Source organism: Lygodium microphyllum, chromosome 23 (assembly GCF_053477565.2).
Source record: "Lygodium microphyllum isolate KBCC chromosome 23, Lygodium_microphyllum_v1.1.10, whole genome shotgun sequence".
Taxonomy (NCBI): domain Eukaryota; kingdom Viridiplantae; phylum Streptophyta; class Polypodiopsida; order Schizaeales; family Lygodiaceae; genus Lygodium; species Lygodium microphyllum.
In genome coordinates, this window is record NC_141157.1 from 17,321,810 (window position 1) to 17,331,548 (window position 9,739).

Consider the following 9,739-nt stretch of genomic DNA (forward strand, 5'->3'; position numbering starts at 1 on the left):
TGTACATTGATCTATCCCAAACACGAGAACACAAAATTGTAGTGAAATTGTGATAGTCTTGATCATAGAATAATGTATGCATCTAAGCTTCACCCAGTCACAGATAAATCAACACAACTTAAGTAAGAATCCAAGTTAGCTTGAGCCTCGGTATCCATGGCCACCTCCTTTAGCTCCAATTGGCCCATCTTTGCCCCCACCTCCTACATCAGTTCTAGTGATTGCTCATGTTCCTATTCCAGACTTGCCCAAATACCTACTTTGATTGACCCAGATAAAGATGCCAAAGGTGTTCAGAACTAATCTTTTCTTGACTTCTTCAACGACTTGGTGTTCCTTCCAACATGGGTAAGTGGAACATGTCATTTTCTCTGTATGATCCAATGCAGAAGGAGCTCAATTTTCAACCACATGGCTATGTCCTCTTAGATATTCTTCACTTCTACTCTCTCAAAATTTGCTACTTTATCTGGAAATGTTTCATCTAACCTTTGAGGGCTATTAGGCAACAAAGAAGTACCTTTCATATGAGTTATGCAGCTATCTTGACATAACTTCTCCCACTACCATTTTAAAGGCTCTTTTAAGTCTTTTTATACCCGAATGGAGATAGGCCACAAAGGTGGAGCTTGGTTCTAATGCTTAGAATCATGGTTCAGGGTCTCACTGGATAGACCCTCTCATCAGTAGGTTTATTTGGCGTGAAGTGGATCTTCAAAGAAACATTCCACTCCAATGGTGCCTTGGACAGGTACAAGAACCACTTGGTGACCAAAGGCCATGTGCAACAAGAGGACCCTCTCATCAGTAGGTTTATTTGGCGTGAAGTGGATCTTCAAAGAAACATTCCACTCGAATGGTACCTTGGACAGGTACAAGAACCACTTGGTGACCAAAGGCCATGTGCAACAAGAGGGCATTGATGACACTAAGACGATCGCAGTTATGGTAATATGATTACCATCAAATTGATGTTAGCTCTCATGTCACATCATCATCAGCCCATGTCAAGAACTCCATCCTAAATTCAAAGATTCAGTAGGAAGATTATGCAAGCAACCCAATGGATTTTTCATTCTATGGCATTAGAAACATGTCTACCACTTGCAATGGTGGCATGAAGCAAGCCCCTCAAGCATGATTCTAGTGCAACTCTCTTTGCTTCCTCAGAAGGATTCCACTTGGATGCATCTCTCTCTCTCTTTTTAGCTAATCCTTTTCTTTTCTTTATAATTATGTAAGTGACTGATCTCATTATCACAGGTTAGAGGCTTCAAATGCGCAGCACTTTGCTGTCACATACAAGCATTACCCTCGAGCACAAGCCACGTGCTATCAAAATCATTTTCATTGCCCCTACACAATCAAATGTCTCTTTTCCTTGGCCTTCGACGTGCTGATTATGTGCTCTTACAACCACCCGGGATCATGTCAAGAGAATCCCCGAGAGATCTCCATCATGCATTTTTCCTTGGCTAGCTGATGGCCCAAGTGGGCAGGTGGCAAGCCCAGTAGCCAAGATAGTTGCAGGCTATGGGCAGGAGGTGGTGCAATCTGCGATGCAGCCAGTGTTCGAGCAGGCGTAGGCTGGCAGGTCCAAGTGGCTAGGGCTCCTCGTTGCTCCTTTAGAGTACCATATAGAAGGAGTTGAGATCCGCAAAGCAATAACCTTAGTGCAACTGTGGGTGTACGTACGCTGCAGCCTTCGGAGAAACGCACAGAATATGTCGATAATGCCTCCCCCCACACGTCAAAAAAAAGCAACGAGAGAATCAAACCCAAGGCTGCACCAAATTGCCATGAACGTGACAGGACTTGAGGATGTCATCAAGGCAACAACTCTAAAGGCCCATAACCTTTTGCACACGTGCTGTGAACATCCATGGAGGAGTTCTCCACCCAGCCGTAGCCTCCTTTTTAGACCCAACCATGTCGTACCTGGATTTAAACGGAACCTCTGCCGCTACTAACCGTGCTCACAATGGGCACATAATGCTTCATGCCCACTCTTTCTACCAGTGCTCCTACCCCAATCTAGACTTTGCATGCGTCGGCAACGACAGCAGCTAGGAGGGAGGCAGCCAGAGACTGGCACGCTGCCCTTGGTTACATCTTTGGGGAACTGGCAGGTGCAATGACTGAGACTTCGGGGGATACGAAAGCGTGCCTGTTCCCACCAAATCCAAAACGAGAAGCCCTTTGGGTTTCTTGGGTTACTCGAAGGATGGGAATGTGAAGCTTGAGGTTTGGGCTTTTGCAATCCTGGCAGCATTGTGTTGGCTTGGTCGCGCTACAGGCCGTCGTCGGTGGGCTGTAATTTAAAGATGAGGTTCAGGTGCGGGTGCGGGTGGATTGCGTCCCGATGACCCTTGGGGCCGCGAGGACGTTGCCGGATTCTTCGTGGGTTCGCATCCTAGCGATTGAAGCCTCGAGGACAGGGGTCCAGATGCACTCTCGAGGCCGCACAGTTCATGCTAAGCCTTCCCACGTGGAGGGAAAGGTGCTCTTTGGACTTGTCTCGGGTGGGACATATCGCACGCGGCCAGGGGCGATCCTCGTGTCAAGTGTCCACCCGAGTCCTCTCTCTCTCTCTCAGCATCTTGTTCGCCTTCCTGCCGGGGCATCATATGCATCCACTCCGTTCTAGCAGGGCTTCATCAGCGACAAGCGGAGTGCGAGGTGAGCATCGAGCGTTTTACGAGACAGTGATACGCTCCACCGGCAACCTTGGTTACGCACTTGCGCTGCCTGCGCCAATCCGTATTTCATCCAAGACCTGTGAAGGGGGTGCGCCAAGCGCTCCGAGATAGTGCAATACGGAGGCGACGCGCGCAGCCCCGGGCAGCAAGCTGCCGGGTGGGGCTGCCCCCGTGAGAAAAATTAGGTTAATATCGTAGTGACCCGATGGGTCACGTATCAGATATTAAACTGATAAGAACAGATACTACACTTGATCTTAGCCAAAAGGCCGAGAAAGGTATGGATACTCTGAGCTCCGACCCTTCTTTTTATACTACCCTTCTTTCTCTCTAGGCTCTCTCTCTCTCTTCCGTGTCTCACGCTTTTGCGTTTCCTTCTCCGTCCAAGGCTGTGCCTACGGGACAGCCGCCTTGTCCCTTACTAATTGCCTTGTCCCTCCCTCCCTCCCTCGCACGAGTGCTCTTTACACTCGCCGTTGTTGATTAGCTTACCCATTCCTAGCAGGATTGCCCCCTCTACAACTCATCTTGGGACTTTTCTCCCTTTGCTCCACACCTTGTTGATTAGACATACTTGTTGGGATTCTATTTGGACCTCTGGCCCCTTTTTCTCTAAGTCCGTGTCCCCGATTGAGATCTTTCCCTTGGAAGCCTTCTTCCGTTGTCCTTTGTCTTTGTTTCCCAAGGTAGCCTTCTTTTATGGCTTACCCTTTGCACTTCCCTTCTGGCATGTCTTCTTTGCCTTAAAAGCCTTGTGGACCTTTATAGGCTTTGATGTGCTATGTCCCCGCCTACCATGAGGTGGTCACTCTAGAATTGGTGGAATATCCACAAGCCTGTCCAGCATCATGCTAATGGCTCTAGCTCTTGCAAGCCAAATGTGCTCATCTGTGTAGCACTCTCATGTGAATTGTAGAGTTGGAGTATGGTGAGCATGCACAAGGAACTTTCTTACATTACATGCAAGAATAGATAAGAAAGAAGACTTACTATGATCCCTTTGTTAAATAGCATAAACTTAGCCTCTAGATATCTCCAAGCATTAGTAATGATGCTCCATTGCACATCATGAAGTGTTATTCTAATGACGAGTGTACAAAAGTCCGAGATGGCAATACTCCAACCTAAATTGGAAAAGTTATCTCAATATAAGTATCATCACAATTGGCAAACCACCTTTTCCTTCAAGTGTTTCTACATACAAGCCACATACTCCATAACTCGCCTATATCTCATACTCCACTTGTACTACTACAAGGATGCAAGATAGAAGAGGTAAGAGAGTGTGAGGAGGTATCCATTGCACATTCTCATATGTAAATTGTCCAATGCCATCACCATCTTGAAGATTGACCATGTTTTGCCTAGGCAGGTATATTTGCAAGTGTAGTACATTTGAGCCTCTCTTAATATTACAAAACCCACCTAACCAAGGACCCCAACCATTCTGAGGGCTCATATTAACTTTTCAGGGATACTGAGAGACTCCAAGGCCATTTATAACATACCCTCCTAACAAAATGTTGGATTCGAGCAACCAAAAGAGACTCTTCTTATTAAAGAACCCCCTAGTTACCATTAGCAAGCCCACCTAATCAAGGGAAAACTATTTTGAGGGCTGATATTACTTTTTTAGGGATATTAAAAACTCCAAGGTCAATCATAACATAACCTCCTAACAATCCCTTTAGTGTGTGAGGGACTTGGTAGAGAGAAGCTCTTGCCATTCCACTATCTCCTAATCCATCCTTCCAATTTGAGAGGTGAGATTGAGGGTCTGTATGTGAGGTTAAGTCAAGAGAGAGTGAAGGACCCATCAAGAAGCTCCATTCACTCTAATTCTACCCTTTTTCTTCATCTTTTCCTCTCTATATCGCATGTAAATGAGGATATGAGGACATGGAGTGAATCTAGGGGCATCGCATGGACTGTGGAGCATTTCTTATCAAGATATCGCAACTATAATGAGTTAAGTTGGTAAGTATACTCTCAACAGCCAAGCTTCAAGTATTCTAGTACGAAAGTGATAGATTAGATTTATCATAAGGCCTTGCATGTGAGATGGCTAGGTGAGAGCCATTGACTATGTGCATCATACCATTGAAACAATAAGGGTTGTGTCCTAAGTCCCAACATCAAGCTCATGAAGCACAACATTGTTAGTTCCATTGTTAGGACCAAGGACACTATGACCATTGAGTCTCTTACGCACTTCATGACATGGAATAGGAGAATGTCAGTCAAAAGGACAAGGAGGACATTGGAGATTACGTCACCCACGTGTGGAGTCTCTTTAAGAGAATCCCAACCACAAAGTGACCTAGTGAGTGAGCGATCTCCACCATATTCATAAGTGGAATTAGGAGTGAAGAGCTCTACAAGGCCTTGGTAGGCAATTTGAACCTGCAGATGGAGGTGCTAGCTAGGGTCTTTGAAGAAGCCATACACATAGACGACTTGGTCAAGGAGAGGAGCTCGAGAGACACAAGCCGAGATAGTGCAGCCTCTAGAGCCTCAGAGAGAGCTATCACTGCTAGCGAGGGATCTAGTCAGAATAAGCAAGAGAAAGGGAAGAGTGTTGACACGAGCCAAGAATTGGCGGACGTAAAGCTAGAGCTAGCCAAGCTCCAGGAAATGATTAGAAGACTTGTGTAACCTCATGTGCAATGTGTCCACTACTGTGGAGGGAACCACCTCTCAACCGAGTGCATGGATCCTAGATCTGGACCTTGTGCCAACTGTGGTAGGTTTGGACACGATGCTATGCATTGCCGATTACCGAGGCGATCACCATATTTGTAGGTTTACAACCAGCCATACTACTTGGGAAATAGACCGTTGGAATCTCATACCGGACTTGTAATCACCTAGGGCATATCTCATCTCGTTGCCTCAAACAAGAACAAGCTAACTAGGATAAGATCGATTTGAAATGCCCCGAATGTGGATTCACTCACTTATACGCCAAATGTCCCAAACGAGAACTGCCTATTAGCTCAGCCATTGTACCTTATGTACCTTTGGGGCTCTTTGGAGTTGAAACACTCGATGGTGAGGCCACTCCCATCTAGTTAAATGTAATGACTAGGGAAATGCAAAGTAGTGGTCTGGTGCACAGATCAGATGTTGTATGCGTACGTAGCGAGCACCAGAAGGTCTCCAAGAACAAAAGAGCTCTACTTTTACACAAAAAACTAGAGAGAAGACTTGCACGACATGAAGCAAAAGACTAATTGGGTACAATCTCCCCCCATGCCTTGTGTGAGAGCTCCACAAAGGATGTATTTGATATATGATTCATCCCCAAGCTCAAAAAATAGCCTAATTTACAATTAGCACGCTTTAGCTTTTGTGTTTGCTTTTGTCCAACTAAAGAATTAAAGCAATTGGACGTCCAAAGAGTCGGGTTGTGCCCAAATACAATGTCCAATAACAAATATTTAAATCATGCGCCCATGCGCATACAAAATAATAAATAAATGTCAGGCACTTCAATAAATAAGCGCGTCAAAACACATATTAGCACCACGCCTAAGATACGCGACCATCAAAAATGATAATTTCTTCTAAATAACTTGAATACACGCTATCACCCAGTGCTTCCCAACACCACTGCTGCCTGCTCTCGCATCAACTGAAGCATTCACAATTGTTAGAAAATAATAAAATTGAAATGAAAAAAGTGAATACCTAGCAGTCTTTAGCTACAAAATAAATAAATTGGTTAGAACTCAATCCTAACCTTAATTTATTATGAGTGCGCACTCTAAACTCATAAGCATCCATTATTTTAAATATATATTTTACGGAATCACCCACTGGAACATTTAATTAACAAGATGCCCGAAAAGGACAAGCGTCCCCATCGACTTTTCGCACAAGGAATCCACCTTGTGTATGAGCCTCGGCAACAAATATAATTTTACGGAATCCATCGCAAAATCTCACAGAATCCACTGTGGAATATGCCTCCTGGCATCATACCCCCGGGTATCAGCTCATTGTGGAGCCAGCAGTGAGGGGTAAGCACTTAGGTCTCGAGTGTGCATCCATTGGGCCTCTTCAACAGAATGATTTTTAAACTTAACCAAATATCTAGAATATCTATGGCTAGCTCTAGTGGTCATAAGGTCAGTATCTAGAATAGTTTCAGGTTCAAGGATTTCAGTTTCTTCTTCTAACAAAGGAGGGTTTTCATAGATAGGATGTACATGTAATTGGCCTCTAAAAGGTCATAATAAACTAATATGAAAAGTATTGTGGATTTTCCAGTGTTGTGGTAATTCTAGTTTAAATGCAATGTCATTGATTTTGTGAATGATCTTGAAAGGTCCATAAAATCTAGGAGCTAACTTTACAACAGGTGTTTGTCAACACTTTGTAATCTTCGCTTTTCAATAGGTAACCGAACATAATCATCAACTTTGAAACTCATAGCTTTTCTTTTCTTGTTGGCTTGTTTTGTGTATGATTGCTGGGCTTTCGCAATCATATCTTTAACTTCATCAAAAATAGTAGCATGCATGTTAGCAAAATCATCAACAGCTTGAACTTTGTTTGACAATGATGTAACAGGTGTAGGTAATCTATATCCATAAATAATTTCAAATGGTGCTTTCTCTGTAGCTGTATGTGGTGTGTTATTGTATGCAAATTGAAGTAAATGTAAATATGTATCCCATGTTTGTGGATTTGAAATTGTGTATGCACGTAAAAGATCTAAAATGGTACTGTTGTCAGCTTCTGTTTCCCATTTGTTTCAGGATGAAATGCAGATGAAAAATCAATCTTTGTTCCTAAATTAGCAAACAAAGTAATCCAAAAATGATTGCAGAATCTAAAATCACGATCAGAAATAATAACTTTTAGCAAACCATGATTAGTGAAAATAGTTTTCAAAAACAATTGAGCAGCTTGAGATGTAGTTAACATTTTCTTGCATGGAATGAAATATGCTTGTTTGTTCAACCTATCGACAATAGTCCAAATCATATCATGATTAGCTTTAGTGTTAGGCAAACCAACGATAAAATCCATTGAGATCTGTTTCCATGGTCGTTCTGGAATTGGTAAAGGCATTAATAAACCATATTGTTTACCATGGTGTCGTTTAACTCTTTGGAAAATTAAACATTCAGATACAAAGTTAGATACATCAGATTCCATGTGAGGCCAATAAAAATCTTCAATCAGTATATGCAAAGTAGAAATAATTCCTCTATGGCCTTGGTATGGGGGACAATGATTTTCATGCAAGACAAATGATCAAAATTGAACAGTTACACATAATCTTTTTTCATAGAACATAAATCCATCAGCGTAAGACAATGAATCAATTGGAATCCAGTTATTTGCAACTAATTTATTCCAATCAGCTTGAAAACTAGGATCTTGGTCATAGGTATCTTTCATAGGAAGAAGAGAGTCAAAAGATATCGCAGAGATATTATGAATAGTAAGACTTCTACTTAAAGCATCGGCAACAACATTCTCTTTTCAGGGTTGATATTGTATGAGTGGATGAAAACTTTGAATAAAAACAGCCCATGTAATGTGTCGGATATTTGTGGTTGACTAAGGAGATGTTTAATGCTTTGTTAGTTAGTTTTGATCATGAATTCAGATCCCATTAAATAGTGTTTCCATTGATGTAAAGCTTGTACTACAACTAGCAATTCCTTATCATAGGTAGAATACTTAAGTTCAGAGGGTTTAAGTTTGCAACTACAGTAGGCTATGGGATGGGAATCTTGCATAAGGACTGCTCCTATTCCAGATCCACTAGGGTCAGTGACTACTAGGAAAAATGGTCTATTGAAGTCAGGTAATTACAATACAGGAGCATGAGTTAAAGCATGTTTCAGTAAATGAAAGGACTTTTGTTGATTATCGGACCAATGATACACAATGCCTTTCTTTAATAATTTAGTCAAAGGTAATGCAAGCAATGAAAAATTTCTCACAAATTTTCTGTAAAAGCTAGCAAAACCTAAGAAAGAACGTAATTCGTGCACATTTTTAGGTTTGGGCCAATTCAAAATTGCTTCTATCTTTTTAGGGTCAACTTTAATACCTTCAGATGAAACAAAATGTCCTAGGTATTCAATTTGTGTTTGGAAAAATTCACTCTTTTCAGGATTAGCATATAATTGATTCTCTTTCAATAATTTGAAAACCAAAGATAAATGTTCATAATGCTCATTCTCATTCTTACTGAAAACCAATATGTCATCAAAGAAAACAATGACACAATGCTGATGCTTCAAAAATATGCGATTCATCATACGACTGAATGTGGCTGGCACATTAGTTAAACCAAAAGGCATAACAAGGAATTCATAGTTTCCAAATTATGTTCTAAATGCAATTTTGAAAATATCAGATGTGTCCAATTGTACTTGATGGTATCCTGATTTAAGATCTATCTTGCTAAATATTGCAGATCTTTGTAGTTTGTCCATAAGATCTTCTACCCTAGGAATCGGATATCTATTCTTAACAGTGATCTTATTTAGGGCACCATAATCAATGCACATCCTATAGGTATTGTTTTTCTTTTTCATTAATAGGACAGGTGCACCAAATGGACAACTACTGGGTCTAATGAGTCCTCGGGTTAACAATTCTTCAACTTGGGCTTGAATTTCTTTCTGTTCAATTTGGTTATCTCTATATGGTGCTTTGCATGGTGGTTGTGATCCAGGAATTAGGTCTATTTTGTGATCTTTGGGATGTATAGGTGATAAGCCCGGTGGTAAGTCAGTAGCAAAACAATCTTGAAATTGTGAAAGGAATTATGCGTGCCTAGGATGCATCTGATTTTCTTTAGCTTCAATTTCATTCACCCATATTAAGTAGGATTTGCTACCTTTTCGTAATGCACATTTAGCCTGTGTATGACTAAGCAATGGAAAATTATCAAAAGTGTGCATACCATGTAATGTGATTTGTTTCCCTTTATAATGAATCTTCATTGAATGCCTGGAATAATCTATATCGGGATTGTACTGATGACGCCAAGGCATTCCTAAGATAATGTC

The 9,739-nt window shown here is 41.7% G+C and overlaps 1 non-coding gene across 1 annotated transcript; it reads right to left on the reverse strand.

Annotated features, from left to right (window-relative positions):
• Nucleotides 1-2,782: 2,782 nt before the first annotated feature.
• LOC148015928 (U2 spliceosomal RNA) lies at nt 2,783-2,981 on the reverse strand. The gene has a single exon (XR_015688203.1). It is a non-coding gene; the product is annotated as a U2 spliceosomal RNA (small nuclear RNA).
• Between the last annotated feature and the right edge of the window lie 6,758 nt (nt 2,982-9,739).